General features: G+C 37.4%; 2 protein-coding genes across 7 annotated transcripts in view; one reads left to right on the top strand and one right to left on the bottom strand.

The window, feature by feature from the left end:
• CMSS1 (cms1 ribosomal small subunit homolog) overlaps positions 1 to 27974 on the top strand; it is a 382853-nt gene that overhangs the window by 46408 nt on the left and 308471 nt on the right. The window lies entirely within an intron of this gene.
• The window catches only part of FILIP1L (filamin A interacting protein 1 like), a 302790-nt gene that overhangs the window by 36106 nt on the left and 238710 nt on the right, over positions 1 to 27974 (bottom strand). Inside the window, exon 1 of one of the 5 annotated variants that reach the window (XM_032351094.1) lies at positions 11700 to 11834. The exons of the other annotated variants lie outside the window; for them this stretch is intronic. The gene's annotated coding sequence lies outside the window, so the exon portion shown is untranslated. Of the gene's footprint in view, positions 1 to 11699; positions 11835 to 27974 lie in introns of those variants that run through there. 5 annotated transcript variants of the gene reach the window in all.

Raw genomic sequence — 27974 nt, 5'->3', positions numbered from 1 at the left:
ATTTTATAGATGAGGGTACTAACCAAAAAAACTAGAATTTAGACAGGTTAAATAATTACCAAAGAGCACTGACTATAAAGCTTGTGTTCTTCACACTTAAACCAGACTACATGCTAGAAAGCCAAGAGTACTGACTTTGAAAGAGTTTCCTCTTTCTCCCATCCCATGTTTTTAGTGTTCATTTGTTCATTCCTGTACTCTCCCACCCACACCCCACCTTGGCTTCTTGACTCCTGTCTTTCTTTGCTCACTCTGCTCCAGGCACGCCACCTTCCTTGTTCCTTGAACACAACAGGGCCTGTGTCTTATGAACTGGTTACTTCCCCAAGGATCCACCCATCTCCCTCATCTCATCTAGTACCATCTAGTATACTATATTTTACTTATTTAATTGGCTGGCTCTCCTATTAGAATGTAAACTTAATGCAAGTGGGTAGGGGTGTGTGTGTGTGTGTATGCTTTACTCAATAACTAGTCAGTTACTGTCAGTTTTATTCAATGCTATATTTTTAGTTCAGGAACAATACTTGGTACTTAATTGGTATTCAATAAATATTTGAACAAATACCTATTCTACTTTTGAACTGAATACTGTGTTAAGGATTAAGGCTGTAACTATAAGCAGTAGACACACCATAAGCAGTTACTTCCCTCTACAGTGAATGAGTAAGTTACTGTTTATTAAGCAATTATTATATGCCATGTACCATGCTAGTCCTGGAAACAATCATAGAAGGCAAGTGTTAATTGTCCTCATTTCACAAAAAAAGCAACTGACGCTCAGAAGTTAGATAATTTGCCAAAGGTTCTGCTGGTTAATTGGCAGAACCAGAATGCCAGTACAGTTATTTTTTTTTTTTAACAAATCCTGTTTCTCATCACCAAGACATACATCCACAGCTCCTATTGCATATATATTACGTCCCAGCCTCTCTAGTCAGTAATTGTGTTGTAACAGTCTGTCTGTCAAAGGTATAGAAAATCACTGCCACTTAAAATCTTGTTTTGTCATAGTATTTCTGTATAGGTTCATGATTACTTTGAGCCTTGATGATGAGACATTAATAAATATTCTCTTAATTACTGTAATAATAAAGCAAGTTCAGTCACTTGGCATAAATTCATAAATATTTTTGGATGGTTTAAAAAATTGTGACTTTGCCAGTAAAAACATCTCATGTTCCCCAGAGGAGGAGGGTTTGTCATAAATACCATTTCCGTTGAACATTTCAAGGAACTTAAAGTTCTCGGAAAATATTTTTAACAGGCAGCCTTTTCTCAGGCAAACTTCAAGGGCATAATACCATATACCCTTAAAAGTGTGGGTGCATTTGCTTTATCTTTTTAAGAATGTTTATAGGTATTTCTCTTATTGTTCAGAATTCATATATATTTGGTTGTTTCTTACGTGTCTTAGTGGATTGAGGTAAACAGACATGGATTCTTTAGAAGAGCATTCTGATACAGCTGCAGAACTTTTAAAATCTCCATTAGTCCCCTTTTTTTTTCTCTTCCCAGATCATGGGTTATTTTCATTCAGCTATCGCAAATAGGTGTTTTGGAAGATTAGTATAATTCCTTTCTCTAAATACTTATTCTTCGGTAGGTTGCTTTTCTTTCTTGTATTTTCTCTCTTTTAAAAAGTTACAAAGATTATATCCTTTTCAAATCTTACTCTGAGCCAAAAAATATTTTTTTTAAGCCTCTAGTTCCTGTAAGTCTTTAAGGGGGGGTGGGGGGGAAAGGCTTTCCTCTCTTCTTTGGCTTTCATACGTTAATTCACTGGTGTTCAGTTTGTCAGATTTAACATAAAAGGCCAAAGCAGAGAGCAGCCTTGTGCCAGAATGGATGAGTTCACTGGTTTTCACCTCCTTGTAGTCTGGCTGCTTTTACAGAGGCAGTGGCTAACGTGGTATGCTTGGGAAACCAAACGTTTCCTAACTTGTTAGTGGGAAATTAAAACTTCAGAAATTTAGAAACCACAACAACGGAGGCTTATATTTTATTGTGACTACTGAGTCACACAGTTTGCCATGATAAACAGGCTACATAGGAGCCACAAGAGTAAAATGTGAAACATTTTGATCCCTAGAGAACTCCACCCCACACCTTCCATTTTAGCTATAGTAGATCAGAAAATAAGGAGCAAAGGAACTATGAACATTTGATAGCACTAAATAGTAGTAACAGGTCAGGGCAATTGGAGGATGAAGGTGATGCTTGGCTTGGCTTCCTGCTGAGCAAACAATCAGATCATGAACCACAGTGAACATCCTCCATCTCCCCTTACCCACTTTTTCTAGTTCATGAGGGTGACTGGTTTCTCTCCATGATTTTTTTTTTAAGATTTTATTTATTTATTTGACAGAGAGAGAGAGAGAGAGCACAAGAAGGCAGAGAGAGAGGGGAAAGTAGGCTCCCTGCTGAGCAGAGAGCCCGATGAGATGGGGGCTTGATCCCAGGACCCTGAGACCATGATCTGCACCGAAGGCAGAGGCTTAACCCACTGAGCCACCCAGGCGCCCCTGTCCATGATGTTTTAAAGAGCTAGAGCATGGGCTGTATGTAAAGCTTAATTACAGACAGGTGGGAACATTTTAATCTAGAATCCCTTGAAATGTAAATGACTGTGTGTGTCTGTGTATGTGTGTGTGTGTGTGATCTGTGTTTTGCATCCCCTGTGTGCATTGTAAAAACTAAAGTTATTTTGGCCATCTAAGCCTTGTTTAATTTTCCCCAACTGACAGTTCTAAGCATTTGGGTTAGATTTTCCTTTCCTACCATTCCCGAGTATTGAGAAGACAGAATCCATGAACACAGAGTTTGATCCTATTATCTCTTTAAGTTGCATTCTTTTCAGATGAATGTGTTCTAGAGAATATTAACCTTATGTAGTAAGAGGCAATTCAATCAAGATACTACAGTGGTTAGCAACAGACCTGCTAGAGGTGAAAGCAGTGACTTTACACTCTGCTTCCCCCGGCTTTAGGTCTGCTACTGATTTTGCTCCTCAGCAAATTTCATTCATTTAGTTATGTTTATCCCTGTGAGAAATCTGTTAGTGGCGGAATTAAAAAAAAGAATGTCATAAACCTTGTACATATGCTATATGAATACCCATTCATTGATACTCTGTCCATATCTGACCTTGTGATTTGAATTTTAAGAAAGGTCAAACTATTTCAGATTTGCAGTAATTGAAAAAAGTGTTTTTGAAAATACTGATTTCATTTTCAAAGTTCACTTGTTCACAAATAAAAACAAAGAAAAAAGCAAACCCCAATTTTCAAACAACAGAAAAGCCACCTTCAGAAGAGCTGTGTTTCTAATGGCAGGGAATGCTAGACCAAAATGTGCTACTGACTTAGCTCTATGACTCTGCCTTATCTTATCTGCCTATCACCTCAGCTACAACATTGGGAAAGCTATATAAATCGATCTGTAAGGTTTACAAAGCCTTTAATGATGCTCAGATATCAGTTCCACAGAATAAAAACCCCACCAACCTTTAAACTCCTTTCCTCCTTTCTTTTTTGTACAGCATTGTGTGCAAATTCATATGTTAAAAAATGTATATTTTGTTTCATCAGAAGAGATTTTCTGACTTATCAAGGTCCAAATGGTTCATAACTACATGGGACCTTAATTGGAATTTCATGGGATTCAGATTTATTTTTCGTTCTTTATATGTCAAGTACTGTCATTCAAGGTTATCTAAGTATGCTATGAAAGTAAAGAAATAAATCTTTTCAGTGTCTGACACTTAAAATGTTATGCTAAATTTGAAAGTATGCTAAAACTAAAAAATTAACACCTAGGAAGACGTACTTAAGAGTCCTAGTACTATTAGACTATTAGGATTTATTGTCTGTGGCTAGGATGTGATGATATAGGCTCTTCAGCCCATGTTGTAAGGTTTGTCTTACCCATTTGTTTTATTTGTGTGCCTCCCAGACATGGTAGGACTTTTGAAGTAAAACAGGGAGATCCTAAGCTAGCTTTTAATAAGCCTTTTGCTCTTTGGTCATTTAACTACTCAGCAACTTGTTTCTTATTTCAGGTGACTAAACACCCTTTAGAAGGTTCATGTGGGTTTCTCATAAGAGGGATTCCCTTCTAGCAGGGAAATCAGAATAAAAGATAACCTCACTTTTCAGAGTAGCTGAGGTTAGGCACTAGACACATGGATTCTCTCCAGAAGGCTTAACCCTTTACTTCACTTTATGGCTGGTATAAGAGAACATGAGCTCTTCCAGACTGCATCCTACAAAGCACCTTCTCTTTGTGCTCAGGCAGCCCCTTGTGCCTCAACCTGATGGAACCCTATCTATAGCCTACATGATGATGGAGCACCATCCTTGTGGGCAGACTGGCATAACTAGAAGAATCATGGGTACCATTTATTGAGTGTCTACTCTGGGTCCTGCACTGTGCCAAGTGCTTTATTGTCACGTTTAATCTTCACTTTAAGGAGATGGCGTCCTCTCTACATAAGTCCAGGTTGTTCTGAAGGCCATATACTGGATTTAAAAATCATAGTTTGGATGTTCGGATCCTGGTTTCAGCCTTTTTTTTTTTAATTTAACCTTAGATTCCCTTTCCATGGTAGACTTCCAAGGAATATATCTGCTATCCTTTTTGGAATGCTCCATTCAATACCTTCCATTTACATTTCAGTTCCCATCTTTTCTTTGAATGTTTGTTCCCTAACTTGTCTGGCTGATGCCCCCTTTCTGAGTCCCCAAAGCCCTTACAAGTTTTGTGACACAAATACTTTATATTGTTTTATATCACTTTCTAATTTGTTTTGGGGTATTAGTTTTGCTCTTGTACTAACTCCAGGCTCTGTGAAGGACTTGGTACCTCTGTATCCCCAACATAGGTTTGCATTCAGTATGTACTTGATGACCTAATGATTGAGAGTTCAGAAGAACCATTTTCTTAGGGAAGCATAACTCAGAATTTGCCCTTGTTAGAGCATAAGAAGAAGTAAAGATTTGTTCCTCTTGTTCCTGTCACTTCTGAGGAAGGACAACCCTTTAGTAAAATGAGGAATTCATTTGGAGACAAATTTAAATAAAGTCTAGATGAGGGAAGGCCCCCAAAGAATCTTAACTTTGCTTGTGATTCTTTGCATCTTTACCAAGCCCAGTGAATTTTACGGAATTGTAAGAAGAATCTTGTGAAGCATAATTTTAGGGGAATTGAGTGGAACCCCAAATCACTTGACAAGAAATTTTTCTCACCTTTCACTGAAAGATCTGTCTGCCCCATTTATCTAGTTCCATGAAAGCCTAAAGGATGATATGCAACCTCAGAAATTTTCTTTTTAGTAAGTAAAAAATTACTCTCTTTAGTAAGTAAAAAAATTTCTTTTAGTAACACAGGTGTTTAACTACCTTGATAATAAATGAATCAATATTATGTTTAAAAAATAATCTTCCCTTTAGCCACAACAAATTACTTCTCACAAAACTCCACAGAGTGATTTACCTCCTCTTCCATTCCCAATTAATAGACTAACAAACTAAGGCTAAGGAACATGAACAGCATCTCACTACATGGCCCTTTGTTTTTAGCAAGAAAGAACTTTCTCTGCCCTTCTCAAGCTTCTAGGCCAAAAAGTACCTTCCTTTTCTTCACATATAATAGCAGCAGTCACTTAAGTCTTGTCAGTCCAAATGTGATGACTCTTTCACATTCCTTCTCTGATTTCTGCTCAAATATTTGTTTTTTGTTTTGGTTCACTTAAAAAGAATTTTATTAAGAAAGAATTTTTAAAAGAGGGAGAAAAACTTAGTTCACCTTTAAACTTTTGTTCCAAGACTGGTAGGCCATGAGATATAGTAAGCCTGGCAGATTTGCTTCTGTCTGAGCCACTCATCTTGAAGGGCTGACTTCATCTTTGAGGCTGTTCTTGGTGCAGTGATTTGGTGCTCTCACAGGCTCAAATACTACAGTTTTGTTAATCTTTTCTCTGTGCTTAAGAGTGGACTTTTTCCCCTCAGAGTCCTCCCATTTTCTTTGGCTAATTTTTCTGTAGTGATATGACCAGTAGCTTGTATTTTTATATAGTCTTCGGTTCCAGTTAAAGAGAGTACCCTTAGTGATTACTGCTCCTTATTCTATCCTTCCCCAGTATTGAGATACGCTTATGCTGGATGAGTGTTTCCTTTTGGGGGGTTGTGAGAGCCAAGGCCATGGTAGAGACAAAAATAGTGGAACTTGGATTTATGAACCATTATTCTACTCTTTAGTCTAACCACAGAGATAACACTATTTGTCCATGCCAATTTGGTATCATCAGTAAATATACAGGCAAGCTTGAAGATTGACTCTGTTCTGGTTGATTTTGTTTTTTCTTTAGGAGTCCCACATTGTTCACCTTCACTTAATTTTTATGTATAGCTGACCTGTCTTTCTTATGTCACTTTTTCAGTCCATTAAAAAAAAAAAAAAAAAAACAGGGACAGGAGCATTGTGCAAGAGATTCTTAGACATGCCTGTGAGTGTTAGTAGGTGAACTTGGGGTAGTGACATGTTATGGTGTATGGAGAAATTAGTTGCTGGGCCTGTTGTCCTGCCTTGTGCTTAGCACAGTACCTGAAAGATACTCAGTAAATCTTTGCTGCTGAAGAAGAGTTACAAGCCCTCTGCTGGCTTCAAAGATTGACATTGGAATTAGCTAACTGAAACTACAGAAAAATCACTCCTTTTTTGTAAAACCTAGCAGAGTCACTGAACTACCCACAAAAACTTCACAATCAAAGTGTATACTTTGTAAAAGGTAATCTGGTTTCTAGTTACAGCAAGGACGTGCTGTTTGGGCGCAATGACTGCATTTTGTAGGCCTTCAGCTGAGGCACAGAGATTAGAGGAAACAGAGGAACCTACTGTTCCCTAAGGACAAAAACCACTACATTCAGCTGATCCATATTTTGCTTCCCATCCATTCCATGCCCCACAGCTACTCACCTGGTTCTTTTTCACTACCTTTATTCTTATTATTTGGGAAGGAAGTTAAAGTGAAGCAGGTGGAGGTAGGCAGAAAGCAGAGAAGCATCTCACTTAGTCTGCCTACACAACATGTGGCATATAGTACAAAGTAGATTTCAGTGCGTTGACTTCTTCTGAGCCTGATTAGTTACCTGGTTTTTGTGTTTGTAGTCAGTTCTGTGTAGTTACTTCAGACAGTGGTAGAGATTTATTTGAATCTCGACGAAGAGGCCCTTCCTAGCCCAGTGTTCAGAAATACTCTTTTCTTACCAAGTATGGAGCTTCTACGTTGTAAGTTAGTTGTACATTTATCCAACACCTTGTCCCAGTGACATACCTACTTACTATAGAGAGGTACTTTGCCAGGTACTAGGAATAAAATTGGTTGCAAAACTGACCCTCAAGGAGTCCTGGAGACAATAGACAAATAAGCAGTTAATATGTAATTTAATGTTAGATAGCAGTGCATTGCATGAAGGAAAGTAAAGCAAGGTAAATGTCACCAGGAGCTTATAACCTTCATTAGTTAGTCTGCAGTTCCTGAGGAGGCTGTTTTAAAGGCATTGAGTCACTGAGTTTTGAAAGGGAACCTGCTAGCTGGGGAGGTATGAAGAGTGCAGAATGCTTACTTGGAAGATGCTGATCGAAGTCAGTTATCAAGTTGTGGTTCAGACCTGAATATCTTTGACACAGAGCATATATTCTTTCTGGGAAGTCACTCAGCTTCTAAGCAGAGTGAGCTTTGTGCCCCACACCCCCAGGACCTTTAGGTGGAGTTTTGTTTTCTTTGTCTTCCTTTTATCACTTCCCTTCCATTGTAATAGCTTGATTGAACTCTACTGGTTTTCACCTCCCTTCTTTCCCCTTGCCTTCTTACTGCTTATACTTATTAACAATACTTTGAACCTTTCTGCTTTTTTTTTTTTTAATGGGTTTTATATCTAAATTAACACCTCCAGTGCCAAGGCTTCTTCTGGGGCTTCGTCCCTCATCTCTTTCTAGAACTAATTTAAGGAGAAAGCAAAGGCTGTAGCTCAAGAATGCAGGGGGCCCTGGCTCTGCTTCTGAGTAACTCTCTGAGCCAAGTCACACTGTGAACATCAGTTTCTTTTGTAAGGTGAGGCATTTGGATCAGATGGCAGGCTTCTTCTAGCTATAAAGCTCTGTGGACATTCCTTGCCAGAGAGAGAGAGAGAGAGTGTGTGTGTGTGTACATTCTCTGGGGCCTGGGGATCCCATTGTCCTTATAGAAAAACTTAAGAAGTTTCTTCTCAAACTCACATCTGTGGAGTTCAGTGTTTATGTTCTTTTTTACTGCTAAAACTGTCCTTTAGGCTAGAATCAGAAGTTATAAACAAAAATCAAGAAGTTGGGTTTGGCTACACCTTAACCTGACCTAATGGTACACTTACATACCTAATGCTTTACATAATTCCTTATCCCCCATAACACACACACACACACACACACACAGCATTCCTCATGTTTATCGTTTAAAAATAGTAATTGTCTGTTTAAGAGTTAATCTGATTTTAGAACCAGTAGGGAGTAGCAATGTGAGATGGTCAGACTGGAGATAGAACACTGTTAATGTGTCATTCTCTGTTTGGGGGCTCAGAATTAAAACTGCTCCTGTACTATCTTAATTTGCTAAAGCATCTGAGAGAACAAGCATGAAAAGGGAATGTTTCTCCCATATCTGAGAAAGAACCAGGGGACTTTCCTTGGAGAGTTTTTTCCACTTTTGTTTTGCTCAGCTTTCCCAATCAGAGGTAGTATTAGTACAGAAGAAAGCCAGGGAGAGATCATCTCAACTCTGCTTTTTAAGAAAAAGAAGGCTGTAGGAGGGCTTACAACAGTGTTGGGATGTTCCTTTAGGAATTAGTGCACCTACCATTCGAGGAAGAAACTGATAAGCCCATATTAAATGTAAGTGATTGAGTTGGTGGGCCTATAGATATTATAGTGATGGCAGAAGCAGCCACAGAAATATTTCTTTTAAAGTGTGTGATGCTAGCCGCTTATGCAGTGTCTCTTCATCTTTAAATCTTTATTTAAAACATAATTTACAGAAAGTAGCCAATCAGATTACATTGAATCTACATTCGTAGTCAAAGACAAATAAACTTTAAAAATCATTTAAAATTAATGATATACTCAAGATGATAAGGTAAGATGTGTCAAATTTTTCTAATATAGTGACCAACTATGTGAACAACAGATTTCAGTACGTGAAGCAGGTTGAGATCAATATTGCTTTACATCTTCTGGTTATTATTGCACAATATCCAGTTTTTATAAATAGTTCTCTTCCTGCCTCCCTTCCTTTTCACCTTAAAGAGAAGGCTGTATTTTTTCTATTCACCTTGTAAAAGCATTCACGTTGCTCTGAAACATTAGATATAGACAGAACATGACCTAAGAGGAAAAAAAGGGATTTTATTCTTGGTTTTCTTTCCATTTTCACTTTTCACCTCAAAATCCATTTATTACCAGTTAATTTTGGGGGGCGGGGAGGGAAGGAGCAGCAAAGAACCCTAAAACAAAATTCACAGCCTTTTGAGAAAGTAAATTTATGGGAATTGCAACTGGACTTGAAAACTAAGAAGTTCAGAGCTTGATTTGTGTTTTCATGTTGGCTCTTTCTATAGACTTCTTCACAGCATTAGGAAAATATTACAAAAATACCATTGCTTCACATTGAAGTTTAATTGCCATAAAAGGACAAATGAATTTATTAAGCAAAAAATTACTATGTGCTTCATTTGGAAACATAAAAATTTATATTCATTCTACTAAAACATTTTTTTCTATCATATAGATTGTCCAAAGGACTAATGCTTATTCAGAGAGCCCACTGTGTGATAATGTATCCACGATAAATTTTGTTTAACTTTCAGTTTTAAAGGGTCTTAATGGATGATTTGTTCTTTGAGCCATGCTTTATAGTTAATAAATGGAAAGAAAGTGTGGAATATTGAAGTGTGTCACTTAAAGATTTAAAAAAATTATGCTTGCCTATTTAAAACAATAAAGTGCAGACCCTGGGAAACACAGCTGTTAAAGATTTAATAGAGGTTATGATTTTCACCAGTTGAGCTATAGTTTATGGTACAGATGGCACTCTGGGTATAACTGAAACAATAATTGGTGGGTTTTGTTTCCCTCCTCTTCCATAAGTTCCAAAGAGTGGAATACCTTTTTACCAAAGCAAGAATTTTTCCATTTCCAATTACAGCCTATATCAAATAAACAACTTTGTGTTGCATATTACATACTTCACAGTGACCTGGGTGTTGGCCACTCTTTCTTCTCATTATGGTAGGCTTCCCTAGATTTGAAATAACAGTTTTAGGGAAATCCTCCTTTTCCGTACTAACCTGCAGTTTATATAGCCTATCTTCAGACCAAATAACATACAATTTTTCTTTTAGAATACCGAAACCAAAATCTTGCATTGCTCCAAACAAAATTAGCAAACACAAAACTCCTATGAAGCAGAAGTAATAGGCACCAATATTATATGTTTTAAAATACTCAACCACAGGAATTACTAGAAACACAGATAAATTCCAAATTTGGGGCATATAGAAAATGCTGTTTCAAGTGACAAATAAAATAAAGAGGCTATTTAAAAAGGGAAATAATTGTGATACATTTCTTAAGTTTTATTTTACAGTATATGTTTAGAGCAAATAAAGTTTGATGATAAATGATTTTTTCATCTCCTATTCCAATGTTTTAATGTGACATAGTATATTTTCTTTATTAACTCTTCTGCTAATTTTTATTCTGAAAAGTAAAGTAAAATATGCAGATGTTCATCCAGGTGTTCAATATCATATGGTTAAGTGTTCATTTATAGCAAATAGCCTGTTCAGGGTTTAGATATAACTTAAAGTTCAGAATGCCACTGATCACCAAAATTCTTCTACAGGCTTTACCTTTTAAATGAGCATTTCTACATAACAAACTATTGTCCAAAATATTACTCTAGAGAAACTAGCATTATCTTTAATTTTCAATGCAGTTTGTCATTATCCACTGATTGAAATAAATAAAAAGTTGGAACTCAAAATTATGAGAGTTACGTCCATGTTCAGAGTGACAAATGCTTTTTAAGACAGATTAGAGTTTGTAGAATTTTTTTGAAGCATAAAAAGCGCTTAGCTTTTTATGTTACATTCATCCTAATTTCAGGATATATTTCTAACAGTTATTTCTAGTCTTTTATATGCAAATTCACAAAGGGGGAGGGGGTGAGAATAGGCTCTAATAAATCCACTACCATGTGGTAGTGTTTGGCACTTTGTTCTTGTTAGACATAAGGAATTCAAGTCCGAGGAGAGATAAGATCAGATTTAGTTGTGGTATTACAATATATCCCTCCCACCACCCTTTCCCAAAGATTTCTGAACACAGGCAGGATTCAGTTGTGGCTCACTTGGAGAGAGCTTGTAATATGTAGTCATCCACCAGCACTCATCATTTAAAATCAAGTCCCAAATCTCTTTTCTCTATCAGAGTAAACTTTTTAAGTTTTGTGTGAGTTGAAAAGGTTTTGAACCTAGGGTTCACTGGACGCGCTTTTCGAAACCTGTCTTCAGTTTGTGATGCTGATAACTTTAAAAGACACCTACAGTCCGCCTGGCTTTCTGACAGCAGTGCCCCTTGCTGGAGCTGAGCGGCTCTCCCGGGCTTACCTGAGCTGCCTGCGCCGGGGCCGGGCGGGGACCGAAGGGGGCCGCACTCTCGCGGCGCTGCGAGCGGGCTGTGCGCGCTCCGGGAGTCGCCCGAACAATGCGAGCGGGGCGCTGAGCGCGCCCGACCTAAGGGCGTTACGTCACTGCGCTGCCTTATAAGGCACTCCGCGTGTGCGGCGCAGGCGGTGGGGGCTCGGGTGACAGCCAGATCCGCGGCGACGGCGGTGACGGCGCAGCAGCGGCAATGCGCCCCAGGTCCCCTGACGTTCGGACCGTGTGAACGGACTGTCGATCCCCGGCTCCCTGCGGGGAGGGAATGGGCGGCGGGCCCGGGACGCCGGCGCCCTCCTGCCTGGCTAACCAAGTCACTGGGGATCATGGTCCATCGTTAGTAACTTTTTTCCCTTCTAGGGCTTTAAAGCTCTTGCTATTGCTTCAGATTCTTAAATGCACATCCTGTATTCTTGTTTAAACTTTTGTAAATACATTGTTGTTACATTTGTTTTTTTGGTTGCTGGGGGGAGGCGAGAGAGGGAGCCAGAAGCTTTTTTTGGTTTTGGGATTTTTTTTTTTTTTTTTTTTTGAGATATCCCGGGGGTGATTTAGACTTCAAACCTCCTCTTTCCTTTTTGTAAAGAGTAGGGGTCCTCAGAGGATAGTATTTTATTTCCTGATGATGTAACTACCAAACAATTCTTCAAGTGATGATGGGAAGGCCAGATGAAATCTGATTTTTTCAGTGTTTTTCCTGAAAGAACCTCCTAGTTCTTCATTTCTGCATGCCTGTGTTTTAACGAAAGTAGTTCAAACTAATGTTTATTTGTCAGGAAAAGTTTTATTAAAAAAATAAATGTTTTGTGCTATACTTTCAAGATAAAGTATAAAAATAGAACTTGAGGACCAGTTTTAATCCATTTGTTTTCCTCTACCAGCAAACAAAGACATGAGAAGAAAAAAGAAACTGATCAAATATGACTGAATTAAACCTCTAGTATGGGGCAGATTTATAAATTCTTTTTCTGGGAAATGAGAACTAGCCTCTTAATTATTTTGCACATTCATAAGAGAAGTAATCTCTGAAGTTATAGCTAACTAGGTGAATCTGCTTAGTGAATTAGGGCTATGGCTGCCTTATTTGCAAGCTTCAAATGAATTGAGTAGTTTTAGTGACAAGTCTATTTAACTCTTTAAAAATAAACATTAAGATAGGATTGTTTCCTATTATGATGTACATAGGTTTATAGAATTACTGTTTCCCTATGTTTTGTCAAACAGGAATAATGAAAATAGTTTTGTTTCTTTTCCTTAGTTTGGAGTAAAGGAAGGCTGGTTGCAGAGAATATATAGTGAGTGAAAATGGTGAAAAAAAGATATGGGGCACAAAAACGTGTGTCATCTTTTCTAAACTGTGAGCTCACTTTGATAGGCCTTCTAGATCACTCTCTACTGAGAAGCCTGTTAAACTTCTGCTTTTTATATATATACCGTTCTGAGAAGCCAATGACTATACCCTTCAATTGAGGTTAAAATTTAATATTTGATTTATACTTTTTTATTACCATTTTAGATATTAGTTTTTTAGTTTTGTTTTTCTACCTTATAGTTGTGAAGGGTATTTGAATCTTTTTAGTCTCCTGTACTTGCCCTTTACTTATTAAACATGTCTTTGAGATTTGTATGCTAGATTTGATTCATTAAAAATGAGATAAAATGATTGTGGTGAAAGTTGCATAAATTCCTGTATCTCAGCTTCAAACTGGTAACAAAGTATCTTTAACCTACACCAACATTTTTATAACTGGTTTTGCCTCCTTTCCCTTTATAGGTACAGAGATTTCCCAACATTGGACTCTTTCTTTCCCACATTTTTGTACTCATGCTTTGCATTTACTTCCGTATTTTTGATTTCCCACTTCCCCTGTAAACTGTGCCGCATTATTTCCTTCTTTTGTTTAACTGCAGTAGCTGAAGAACAGAGAAGTTAAGTGTATACAACCCTTGTCTAGGGTTTTGAAGCTAGAGAAAAGAGGATTAGAACTCCTTACTCCTTGTGTGCCTTTCCTGGTGTCCCATTACTCCCTGAAGCAGTGAGCTCTGATCCAGCTATGACTCAGCATTCTGACTGAGATCATGGTGTATACCACTCTTCAGGAACCAATAATAACATTGTTGAGCTTTTTAGTTCATGCTAGTCACAGTGCTTAGTGTTCTACAAGTACTCCATCATTGTAACTTGGTATTAGTCATACTTTTCAGATGAAGAAACACATTTGGAAGGGTAAGATGGCTTGACCAAGGTCATATTGCTAATAAAGTAACAAATGTAGTGATTTGAACCAGTGTTTATGTGTACAGCCTTAGTCTTCTCTTAATGCTTTGCTCAGAATCTCTCAGAAGTGTTAGTAAAGAAATGCTTGGATTTAGTTCAGAAGTTTCTATTTTTATTTTCTAGACTGAATGTTACACCAGGAAAACCAAGACTGACCTTTGCAGGCCACCCACCAGAGCCACCCTGATTATGTGCTGAATAATCCTAGGGAAGTCATTCACATTGGAGATATCATGGATTTGTATATTGACTAAGACAGCTTTTTTGAGAATGTTGGCAACATGTTTTGGTCTAATAAAATTAGAATATTATGACAGTTTTCCGAGAGATGAAAGTCAATGGTCTTAAGCAGGGGGGATCTCTATCTGACACAAGAAAGAGCACTATGGGTCTTGTATTGGAAACTCCAGCCAGTCATTGTTACTATGTTCTACTGGCCACAGGAGTCCTCAGGTAGACTTTTATTTCCTTCTTCCCCTATGAACATTCTCTTTGAGATATAAACTTTGTTTTCTTGGCTTCTGACATATATTTATCAAAAGAATGGAATTATGACCACTGTGCCTCAGTCTTGGCTGAGAAAATTTTACTTACTTTTTTACCGAAAATTTTATTGTCCAATTGCTATATGACTCTTCTTATTTTATAATCCAAAATTTCCTACAAATAAGTATAACTATAAATTTAAGTCCTCTCTATAAGGAGTAATTTTAATTTAATTTTAATTTTAATGAGTAGTAGCTTTAGGTTGTTATTTGGAAATGATTCAGATGAATTTTTCTACCAATCTAATTGCTTTCTAATGAGGAAGAAGGGTTTGTAGGCAGCAAGGGTGGAAACTAGAATGTATCTATTTAATTGAACCATAGGAATCACTTTTGTTAGATAGTCAAAAACAGTTGAATATCAGCAATTTCCCATGGTTCAAGCTAATGCCAGGAGTTCGATACATTGATCGCAGCTACCGATGTTATTAGCCATGTACACAGTATTGTCATTTAACTGTTTAAAAATACCACCAACATGTTACTAAGCATGTCAAAGCCAGTTTCTCTTTGTGACGTAACTACTCTTACTTTCTTTCATGTCCCGTCTCCCTGCCTTAGTTTCTTCTTGTGGCTGGTGAAGTCTTTTCCTCATTCAGATAAGTACGGGAGAAGCAGTATTCATAATTAACTACACCTTTCTTCCCAGCTGCCCACAATTTTAACAACTGCTTCTTTCATCAGTTAAGGGGTGATGTACACTGCTCCCTGGGAACTCTGTTGGGATTTATGGTATAGTAACACTTACTTTGAATGTGATATGTTTGCTCCTTTGCCTCTATAAAATAGTGTATGTGAAAATACCATAACACACAAAGGAAAACAATCCTTATCACAGGCATAGTCCTATATGAGAAGCTGAGCATAGTGGGGACAGATCCAGGATAGCATGGGAAAAGTTTCTATAGTTTCATATTACCTTAGGCTGCAGTTGGATTAGCCCTAGTGTAAGCCTTTGGCATTGTAGTATTCCACCTCAGGGAACATTCTAATACCTCACTGGCAGGCTTCTTCGAAAGCAGTGTTGACTGTGAGCATCAGGCTAGCCTGCCATGTATCCAGTGCTGATCTCTCCTCTGCAGCTACACAGCTTAAGAGGAAGGGACTGAGCACCATATGTGGGCAGCTGTAGAATGTAGAGCCAAAAGGGAAGTCTCAGGGCAAAAGTACCTTCTCTCCATGCTAAAAACAATCGCTTTCCTTTTTTTCTTTTCTTTTTTTAAAATAGCATTTTATTTTATTTTTAAAGTAGTCTCCATATCCAACCTAGGGCTTGAAATCACAACCCTGAGATTAAGAGTCACACAGTCTACCCACTGAGCTAGCCAGGCACCCTAAAGGATCAGTTTTCTAACCTATTCCTTTACTCTTCTATTGCCCAGGTGTCTTCTGCCTAGTTTTGTACATGTAAGTACCCACACAAGGGGCACCTGGGTGGCTCAGTTGGTTGAGTATCTGCCTTTGGCTTGGGTCATGATCCCGTGATCCTGAGATTGAGTCCCATGTCATTGGGCTCCCTGCTCAGCAGGGAGCCTGCTTCTCCGTCTGTCCCTCTGCCTGCCACTCCCCCCTGCTTCTGCTCTCTCTCTCTCTCACTCTCACTCTCTTTCTGTCAAATAAATAAATAATCTTTAAAAAAAAAAATAAGTGCCCACACAAAATCTACCATATCTCTAGGCAGCACAACACTTGCACTGTGCACCTAGATAGAGCCTTTGACCAATAGTTAATGGGTTACAGTGAACTGAAGTTTCATAGAGACCCACTTGCTCTTATCTGCAACCCAAATCTCCTGTCCTCTGTAGTCCTTGAAGTTTCCAGAAGTCCTTCAGCTATTCCTATTCATACTTCAGCTGACTTTGGTTTTACAACAGGGACTAATACTCTTGAGAGCAAACTCAGGCTGATTACAGTAAGTGTCAGTGGTAATACAGTAGTAATACTAGTGAATGGGAAGACTGTTAATTAGATGATTTTTTGTGGCTTTGAAAATCAATTATAGAACAGTTCAGTGTCCATGATAATTTGCAAAATGCAGAAAAGTAGAAAAGACATTTTACATCTAGTCCTACCTCAGGAATACTGCCAACTATTAACAGTTAGATGTACAATTGACCCTTAAACAGGCTTGAACTGCATGGGTCCGCATATATGCAAACTTTTTTTTTTTTTTTTTTAATTTATTTGACAGAGATCACAAGTAGGCAGAGAGACAGGCAGAGAGAGAGGAAGGAAAGCAAGCTCCCTGCTGAGCAGAGAGCCCAGTGCGGGGCTCAATCCCATGGGATCATGACCTGAGCCAAAGGCAGAGGCTTTAACCCACTGAGCCACCCAGGCACCCCGATATGCAGACTTTTTTACAGTGCACTACTATAAGTGTATTTTCCTTATGATTTTATTAACAATATATTTTTTTTTAGCATACTTTATCACAAGATTATAATATATAATATGTATTATAAAATATGTGTTAATTATTAATGTTATTAGTAAGGCTTCTGTTCAATGGTAGGTTATTAATAATTAAGTTTTGGGGAGACAAATTTATATGCAAATTTTTGACTGCACAGGATTTGGTGCTCCTAATCCCTACATTTCTTTAAGGGTCAACTGCACTGTGTTCCCTTTTACTCTTTATAAACATTTATAAAATATCTGTGTTATCCCACTATGGCCTATATATGTATTTTTTGTTTTTTTATCTTTATATATTTTAATCATGTTCATTGCTTTTCTGTAGACAGTGGGTCATTTAAAAGCATGTATTTGCATATTGTCCCTAGAAATGGTGGCCACAAAGCCAGCCACTGCCTACTGTCCCTCTGACAGTGCTATAGCTTTTGTTCCTCCACAAGTGAAGCAGCAAAGCCTACATTTAATAGAGACTCTCCTATTAATCCAGGAACCTCCTGTTCTTGGTTTACATGGATGCTATGACTTGGCTAGGGGATTCTAGTGAGCATGCCAGTAGGTGAACAGAATGACTTGGAGAGAATAAAGAATTGATAATCTGACACCACCATAAGATTATTAAGTAGGGAACTGGAAAAACCTGCTATTTAGGTCCAGTCCATGTGCTTATTTATTTCTGCAAACATTTTGCGTTTCCTTGGTAACTAATAATAGTTTTGAGAAACTGTTAAACTCACAAATATTACTGCAGGAGTAAAAAAATCCTCGAATCACAGAAATTAGAGACAGAAAAGACCTATTAGGTCATCTTTTTTGTCCCTTGCCAATACAGATTGTTCTCAGCCCTTTGCCCAGTCCCTCTTTAAAGGGACCTTGTCTAATGGTTTGTACCCCATTTTTTTTAAGTAGTTGATTTTTAAAGAAAATAGTCCCACAGAATATAATTGTGAAGGTTGATTCCAGGCTAAATTTTATAAAGAAAGACCTATAGATTCAAAATACAGGTTTTTGAACAGGTTTTATTTTGGGGGAGTTACTGGTATAGTTTAGGATGTCATTGGAATAGTTAGGTAAAGGTGAAAAGCAGATGGGTGGGTTGACTTTATGTTTTTCTTTCATCATTGGAAACTCAAGTATCGCAAAACAGGAGGATTAGCTTTTAATATAAATTCACTGAAGTGGGTCTAGAAGGCCTGAGGAAATAAAGCAGTTAGGAAGTAAAGTAAATGGTTCATTCCAAGATTATATTTATGAAAGAGACATTTTACACTCTCCCTTCCTGTCTCCAAACCTGCTTTGTCCATTATTTACAGTTAATTATTGTTTGATGTGAAGATGGTTTCTAGCTGTAAAATCCCCTCCCTCAGTGAAGTAATTTCTCCCAAACCCCAGAAGGACAGAATAAAACTCTCTCATAGAGCGGTCACTGGTGGTGTTATAAACTAAATGCTTCAATTCCCTATATTATGGCTAAATAATGGGAAAATATGGGGAAAATGATGAACAAATAAAGAAATAAAAACTATGCTTTGAGTTTTATTTTGAAGGATGATCATTTCATAAAAGCACATTTTAGAGTGTAAAAAGCCTTAGAAAATACTTGCTTTACTTATTGCCATCCCTTCTTCCCCCTTTTTAAATAGATGAGATAATTGGACCTCAGAGAGGTTTAAGGACTTGGCCTGAGGTCAGAAGTAAATTGGTAACCCAGCCAACTGTGTTTTACAGATCTGCATATCTCTTTTAGGAAACATGAAAAATCAAAAGTGTCTTAATTAAACAGTATCATTAGTACTGTCAGAATATGTTTGAAATTATAATTAATATTAGAGTAATTTACTTAGGTTTATACTACAGAAATAATTTGGAGCATTAATGAGCTTGTTATCCACCTTATGGGCAAAAAATACAGTATTTTTGTTGCATTTCTTTCAAATTGAAGATCTACATATGACTGGTAATCAACTCATGCGATTAAGATTGACCATGCTTTGACAACTCCAGCCAAAAATGTAATGGAAAGATCTGAATTTTTAATATTAATTCTGTGCTCTCATTTAACACCATTATCTTGCATTCGTGCCAGGGGGCCATTCTATACATGAGAAATGCTATTACAATTTATGCTACTAGACATTTACATCATGAAACGCAGGTGGAAGGGATGTCGAACGTCTTGTGTTCATCCTTAGATTGAATTCTCTCTTGAGTGAGAACTACTTTTTTTTCAGGAGTTGGTACTTGCACATCCATTTGTCATTAGTCAGCACTGAATAGCTCCAAGGATTTCTTACTTCCCCAACAAATCCATTTCATTCCATACTGAAAACTGGCGTCCTCTAACTGCTACTGACTATTCTTGGTTTTTCCAGGGAGTCCTACTGAATAAATGCATTGCTTTGACATGAGAGTGTTTTAAATATTTGAAGACAATTTGTCCTAAATCTTAAACTGTTCCTATTTTTATAATTTGAATCTTTTCATACTCTCTTTCTAAAAGTTTGGTGCTCAGAATGAACAAATTACTTCAGTATATTAGGATCATCTTCCCTTTTACAGACTTCGTGTAAAGTCTTTTCTGTTTTCTTAACATTTTCTGGTGACCACATCAGACTGCTGTGTCATTGAGCTTACTGATCACCAGCCTCCTAATGACCAACTACATACCTAAGTATTTTCCTCATGTATTGCCTCTATAATGAAAGCTAATCCCTTCTATCCTCTGCTGGTTTTGTTTGTATTACATCTTTGTTATAATAACAATAGTAGATGGCACATTTAATGTTTAATAGATGCTATGCAGTATATGTTTTACATATAATATCAACTTTGATCCGCATAATGACTCTGAAGGATAGATAACTGAGGAACAGAGAGATTAAGTAACCTGTCCAATGTCACAGAGCAAGTAAATAGTGGCACCAGGGTTTGAACTGTAGACTGACTTCAGCAAGAAACTGGTAGAAATCATATTCAGTGTCTTGTAGTAGGATTTGAACTTAGGGGATAAACACTATAACACAGAGGCATAGAACTTTGTACTTCTCTTATCTGCCACCTAGTTCACTGGGCTTGCACTATGGGTTGGTAGAGTGAGAATAGATCTTGGAGAAAATTTGGTCAGCCACCTCATCTTATAGTTCATATAAGTGAAAGCCACACTGTACAGTATTCTGTTTATCGATACACAGATGGGGCAGGGCTCAGGCCAGAGTATGTTGCCTTTTCTACTATAGTACTCTAAAGTATTTCTGCTTTGTAGTTTTTTCTCTCTCCTCCTCTTACCTCCTTCCCAGCTTCCCTCACCTGCCTGCCTTCCTCTCTTCCTTCCTTTCCTTCTTCCTTCCTTTCCTCCCTCCCTCCTTCCCTCTCTCCCTCTCTGCCTCTCTAATTGTTTATGCCCCTATAAGCATTAAAACAACAATAACATTAATAGAAACCACATTGAAGGGATCATGTAAAATCCTATCATACAGTGTTTTAAACTTCTTTCATTTATTGCCAACTTCTGAATCTGTAAATTCTTTATCTTTTTAGATTATGATATAAATTTAAGACTTTTATCAAATATATCCTCAATCCTGTGATTTAGATTTCAGAACTCAAATATGCCATTTATATGAAAAAGATGCAGAGAATAGGAAGGGAAAGGAAAGGCATTGCTGCCATTTATTGAAAGCCTACCATGTGCCAGTCACTGTGCCATGCCCTCTGCCTTGATATCTCAAACCTCCTTCCTGCTTTTTGAGATTTTATATGAGGGCTGGAACAATAATACTCCACACAGAGTAGATACTCCATAAACCTGATGAATAGAAGAGACTGTTTTGGATCAAGCAGGAGAAAAGAGGTAATGATCATTCATTATCTGACTACTTCCATTCATTGACTTATTAGTTTTTGATTTATTTTATGTGCCATTTATTTCACAGCTCCACTGAGACAAATGCATGTGCAAGATGCTATAGGATACAATTTACAGTGATAGATTATGTCCTTGTGCTTTTAAATCAAGTGAATACTAATTAAATCTTAATCTAGAAACTATTCTTTCTTTCATTTAATCAAGTTTCTTTAATTCCCTTGACCACAAATATTATTTGCTAAGGAAATTTGCCCTTGGGTATATTTAACCATCCAAAGGGGAAAACTTTATCATGATACTGCTCTGACAACCCACAGACTCAAGGAATAAAAACTTCAAGAGCAGCGTCCCTTCTCAGGCAATCAGCTATGGCCTAACAGTGGCTTCTTGGCAAATCATAACTTAAAAAACAGTGATTGCTTTTCCACCATAATCAGTTCTAATGACTACTGCTCCAGTTGAGTTTTAAAACATGCAGAATCAACTTTAAATTACTCCAAATGACTACTGCCCTAATGATGCCAGTATGTTTAAGTCCCAACCCATTTATTAGCACTGGGAAACTCGAGAATCACTGATGCTGATGATCAGTGACCTCAAATTGAGAAACTGAGATTTGTATTCAAGCGCTGATGTACTCTGATAAGGTGGATAGAGTACAGATTTATCATATGATTGATTGCTAATTTGTGTCATTATTATACTGTGCCATTTAAGTGTGCTATAAATTAATTTTCAACTATATCTTATAAATAACCCAGTTAAATTTCATCGTCTTACCTTTTTTGCAGAAATTAATAAGAGTTCTTTATTAAATGCAAGGGGTTAAAATTTAGCAGGAGTTCATAAACTTACATTTGGCATTTCTTCCTTTTTCTAAATATATAATAGACTTAAAATAGGAAAGTGGTTTAAGTCTAACTTCACCTCAGAGAGGTGCTGACTTTGGTTAAAAACAGTCTCCATCCATGCATGCATGTATGCATCCACCTGTCCATCCATCCATTTGTCCTCTATCTATGGCTACAATTTACTAAAAACCTATGGAACAGATGTCTAACTCTTTTTCTTTCTTTCCTCCTCCCTGCTCAACGCGCGCGCGCACACACACACACACACACACACACACACACACAATACACATGTACATATGCAGACTTTCATGTACACTCACCAATAATTACAAGAGGAAATGAAAAACAGTGGAACTCAGCTGTTAGGTCAGGAATGGGAATCTGTTCCCCAAAGGCTAAGTGGAATATCTTTTCATCTAGTCATGGTGACCTCAATAACTAATAGCACTTTTTGTGCACAATGATTATCAATATTCATTTATGCCAGTATGTTAGTAGTAGGCTGGTGGGAGGGTGATTGGCATTGATGCATGGCTTCCACTTGTACATTTAAAAACATTTATGCTCTTAAGAAGATAAAAAGGCTGTATTCTTCAATTAGGTAGTACAAATGAGAAAAATTTTTTTTTTTTTTAAAGATTTCATTTATTTATTTGACAGAGATCACAAGTAGGCAGAGAGGCAGACAGAGAGAGTGAGAGGGAAGCAGGCTCACTGCCGAGCAGAGAGCCCGATGCAGGACTCGATCCCAGGACCCTGAGATCATGACCCGAGCCGAAGGCAGCGGCTTAACCCACTGAGCCACCCAGGCGCCCCACAAATGAGAAAATATTATTAAAATTCCTGGAAGAAAAAAAAACCTTTGTTCATAATATTTGCTTATTGCAATGTAATTAAATAGGTTAAAAAAGATACAATATTTCTTTTCCCGGGCTGCTTTCAGGATTTTCTCTTTGTCACTGAGACTTGTAAATTTTACTATTAGGTGAGTGCTGTGAAGTGTGTAAACCTGGTGATTCACAGACCTGTACCCCTGGGGATAGAGTATTATGCCTCCATCAGAAAGGATGAATACCCAACTTTTGTAGCAACATGGACGGGACTGGAAGAGATTATGCTGAGTGAAATAAGTCAAGCAGAGAGTGTCAATTATCATATGGTTTCACTTATTTGTGGAGCATAACAAATAGCATGGAGGACATGGGGACTTAGAGTGGAGAAGGGAGTTGGGGGAAATTGGAAGGGGAGGTGAACCATGAGAGACTATGGACTCTGAAAAACAATCTGAGGGTTTTGAAGGGATGGGGGGTGGGAGGTTGGGGTACCAGGTGGTGGGTATTATAGAGGGCACGGATTGCATGGAGCACGGGGTGTGGTGCAAAAATAATGAATACTGTTATGCTGGAAAAAAAAAAAAAAAAGACATGAAAGTGTTGTATTAAAAACAAACTAAAAAAGAAAAAAAAAAGATACAATATTTTCCCTTCTTAATTAAAGAAGTGGGAATTTTTAAAGGTAATTGTGTGTGTGTGTGTGTGTGTGTGTGTCTTTGGTGATTTATAGTTATACAAGAGTTAGGCCTAGACTGCATCTACTATCTTCTTTCAAGAGGCATTCAGCAACTATTGTTTGAGCACCTTCTGTGTCTGTTTATTACTATGCTGAGTTCATGGCAAGGGAGGAAGAGAGTATAAAGCATGACCCTACCCAGATTTGATGGGTAGATAAACAAATGAAGAAAAGCTAAAAGGCAATTGAGTTGGGATGCTGCATTTGGTAAAAGTATGTTAGGCCTAGAAATATCTGGAAGGTCTTCATAACAGAAGTTAAAGTTCATCTGGCTCTTGAAGGGTATTTAAAGAATTCCATGAAGGAGAATGATAGACCAAAGGAACCCTGGATTGAATGGGGTCACTGATTATCTCTTGTTGAACAGTGGTGACCCTCTACAGGCAGCTGTGCAAGTGCTAGACATTGCAGCCCTGGAGGAGAGAGTGATCATATAAGATGGAGCCAGACTATAAATGGGTCTTATAATTCAAGCAATGTGGTTTGGATTTCAACTCAGTGTTACAGACAACAAGGTGCCATTGGCAGTTTTTGAGCAGCTGAGTAATATATTGAAAGCAATTTTAAATGTACCTTTAAATTTTAAAGGTACAATCTTTGGAGAAGTGAGGGTATGGAACAGCCTCTTCTGAAACATTTTAAAGACCTTTTCTGAAAATCAAAATAAAATAGATCCATAATGTTTTAATTAAATAAGATAATTTATTTCAGTCTTTTTTTTTAGGTTTTAATTATTTATTTGTCAGAGAGAAAGAGAGAGAGAGAGCGAGCACACAAGCAGGGGGAACAGCAGCCAGGAGAAGAAGACTTCCCACTGAGCAGGTGGCTTGATGTGGGACTCGATCCCATGACCCTGGGATCATGACCTGAGCCAAAGGCAGCCGCCCAACTGACTGAGCGTTATTTTAGTCTTATTAAATATTAGAATGGCTGTTCAACTAATGGCTCTCTTAAGCCATTTACTTGACTAGTAATAATTTATCGAAGACTCTTCCCAGAAAAAAGTCAGTAGTTGGGTAAAGATCTTCCAAGGCTGATTATATTTCACACACACACACATATACAACACTCTGAATATGAATCACTGAATGAACGAATGATTTGTTTGCTTGTTTGTTTATTAATTTTAATGATGTTCTTTGCAGAGGTGTCTGTATGATCCATTACTGAAAATGGAGGGAGGATCTTTATGTTTTAGGTACACCTTCTTAACTATTTAGCTATCAGCAGTTTTATTTGCTATTTTTGTATGATAAACTTGAGAAAAGAATCTTCTCAGAATGCTTCTTGTTGAAACAATTTTTCTTCTTTTTTTTTTTTTTTTTAAAGATTTCATTTATTTATTTGACAGAGAGAGATCACAAGTAGGCAGAAACAGACAGAGAGGGGAAGCAGGCTCCCTGCTGAGCAGAGAGCCTGATGCGGGGCTCAATCCCAGGACCCTGAGATCATGACCTGAGCCAAAAGGCAGAGGCTTAACCCGCTGAGCCACCCAGGCACCCCAGTTTTTCATCTTCTAAGAAAAGAAATTCTGATTGTTTTGTTTGGGTCAGTTTCAGTATTTCATAAATTTTATTATTTAGAATAGCTGTGCTAGGAACTGTAGTTTTTTCCTGCTACCTCATGATTTTATTGGGCTTTCATCTTTCTTTTGGGTTCATGAGTTATTTAGAATTGTTTCTTAATTTTTAAACATGTATTTTTGGGTAGAGGGAGAGATCTTTTTATCACCCATTATATTATGGTCAGAAAATATAGTCAGTATGTTATCTACCTTTTGAAGTTTGGTTTTGTTTTTTTTTTAAGATATTTATTTATTTGACAGAGAGAGACACAGGGAGAGAGGGAACACAAACCGGGAGCAAGAGAGGGAGAAGCAGGCTCCCCGCTGAGCAAGGAGCCCCATGTGGGCTCAATCCCAGGACCCTGAGATCACAAGCAGAGCTGAAGGCAGAGGCTTTAACCCACTGAGCCACCCAGGTGCCCCTACCTTTTGAAGTTTTTGAAGGTTTGTTTTATGGTCTCACTGGGTAGTTTTTTTTACAAGTTCCCTATCTGCTTGAAGAGAGTATAGTGCCTATTCTGTAGGAATTAAGAACAATGCTCACTAGATAAAGCTTACTTACTGTGTTGTTAGAATCTTCTACAACCTGACTGATTTTTGGCTGCTTGATTTATTAACGGCTATGAGATATATGTTAGAATCTTCCACTGTGATGATGGATTAGTCTGTCTTTGTGTTTCTGTCAGTTCTTGCTTTACATATTTACAGTTCTTGCTTTACATATTTTCAGATGCATGTAAGTTCAAACTATTTCTCAGAAATGGAATTCCCTTATATTATATAATGACTATAGATTTTTCCACCTTGAAGTCCCTTTTGTCTCATATTAACATAGCTATGTAACCTTTCTGTTGGTTAGTAGTTGCCTGATATCTTTTTTCCAACCCCTTTTCAGCTTTGCTATATTCTTATGTTCCAGTGAGTCACTTATGAACTGCATGCAGTTGGGAATTATTATTATTAGAATTGTTTTAATCCAGTCTGACAATCTTTGTCTTTTAACATGACCATTTAGTTGTATTACAGCGATTATTGACTTATTTGGATTTTACTTTTGCCATCTTATCTGATGTTCCTATTTTTTACCACCTTTTTTACTGTAGTTATTTTATTTCTTAGCTTATTTTGAATTTTATTTTTATTTATTTTCTCCCTTTCTACTTTAGAAGTTACAAACTGTTTCTCTTCTGTTAGGAATTAATTGCCCTATAAATTCTACCTCACAAGTTAAAGTTATCAGTCTAAAGTTAATCAGCATTTTAATCCCCCAAAAACTTAAATAATTTCAAACACTAATTCTGAGTATACCATTCTGATTTATAAATTACTTGTCTTATGTTGTCTTGTATTTTAGTTTCTTTTTTAATTCTCCAAGATTTTATCATCATCTGTTATTGTTATTTTAGTCAGTGTTGGTTTAGATGCACCAACATATTTACCACTTTCTTTCCAAATCATCCCTTCTTTTATTCCACACTTCCACCTGGGATCACTTTTCTTCCATCTGAATGCATATTTTTGAAGTTCCTTTAGTGGAAGTCTGCTCTTTGTGCACTCTCTCTTTTTATTTATTTGAATGTCTTTATTTTACCCTTGTTCTTAGGAAGATTTTTACTGAGTGGAGACTTCTAGGTTGATACTGTTTTCTGTCAGCACATTGAAGATACGATGCTACTTCTGGCTTCCTGTGTTAATGTTGAAAAGTCAGTCATTGATCTACTGTGTCATTCCTATTCTCTCTGGCTGCTCTTTTATTTTGTCTTCATTTTTGATATTTTGCAATTTCATTATGATGTACCTAAGTACAGATTTCTTTTGTCCTTCCTGGGTTTCATTGAGATTCCTGAATCTGTGGATTGGTGTCTTTCTTAAGTTCTAGAATATTGTTAACCAAAGTTAACTTGACAAATGTATCTTCTGAAAATTTTTTTTCTTTCTTTATCTTTTAAAACTGAGACACGTGTTAATTAGACGGTCTTAATTAGACTGTTTGTCATATCCCTTACCTACTCGTTCAGTTGTTTTATCTCTTTAGCTCTCCTGGCTCCATTTTGTAATTTCTTCAGATTTTTCTTATAGTTTAGTAATTCTCACTGCTGATATGCAATTATGCTTTTCATTTCCAAAAGTTTGGGGTTTTTTTCTAGTTTGTTTAATCTTTTATAGTCTTACTATTCTAACCAGAAATTTCTAACTAGAAATTTCAATCCCTTTTTTATCTTTAACATATTAAGTTAAGTGTGTTTTACATGCAGTCTGATAATGTAGATATCTGAAATCATTTATTTATCAACAGCTCTGATTCTACTCTCATTTCTCTTTCAATCATTGTACATTTTTTTTAAATTTCTTTTCAGTGTTCCAGAATTCATTGTTTATGCACCACACCCAGTGCTCCATGCAATACATGCCCTCCATAATACCCATCACCAGGCTCACCCAACACCCCAGCCCCCTCCCCTCCAAAACCCTCAGTTTGTTTCTCAGAGTCCAGTCTCTCATGATTCATCTCCCCCTCCAATTTCCCCCAACTCAGTTCTCTGCATCTCCCCATGTCCTCCATGTTATTCCTTCTGTTCCACAAGTAAGCAAAACCATATTGACTCTCTCTTCACTTATTTCACTTAGCATAACCTCTTCCAGTCCCATCCATCTTGATACAAAAGTTTGGGTATTCATCCTTTTTGATGGAGGCATAATACTCCATAGTATATATGGACCACACCCTCTTTATCCATTTGTCTTGGTTCTTTACACAGTTTGGCGACTGTGGCCATGGCTGCTATGAGCATTGGGGTACAGATGGTCCTTCTTTTCACTACATCTGTATCATTGGGGTAAATACAAAATGTCTGTACTGCCTAGAGCAATCTATACTTTCAGTGCCATTCCAATCAAAATTCCACCAACATTTTTCAAAGAGCTGGAACAAACAATCCTAAAATTTGTATGGAACCAGAAGAGAACCTGAATTGCTAAGGAAATGTTGAAAAAGAAAAACAAAGCTGGGGGCATCATGTTGCCTGATTTAAACTTTACCACAAAGCTGTGATCACCAAGACAGCATGGTACTGGCACAAAAACAGACACATAGACCAATGGAACAGAGTAGAGAGCCCAGATATGGACCCTCAACT

Source organism: Mustela erminea, chromosome 1, assembly GCF_009829155.1.
Source record: "Mustela erminea isolate mMusErm1 chromosome 1, mMusErm1.Pri, whole genome shotgun sequence".
NCBI classification, from domain to species: domain Eukaryota; kingdom Metazoa; phylum Chordata; class Mammalia; order Carnivora; family Mustelidae; genus Mustela; species Mustela erminea.
Note: the sequence above shows the minus strand (reverse complement) of the source record. Positions and strands in the feature narration are given on the sequence as shown.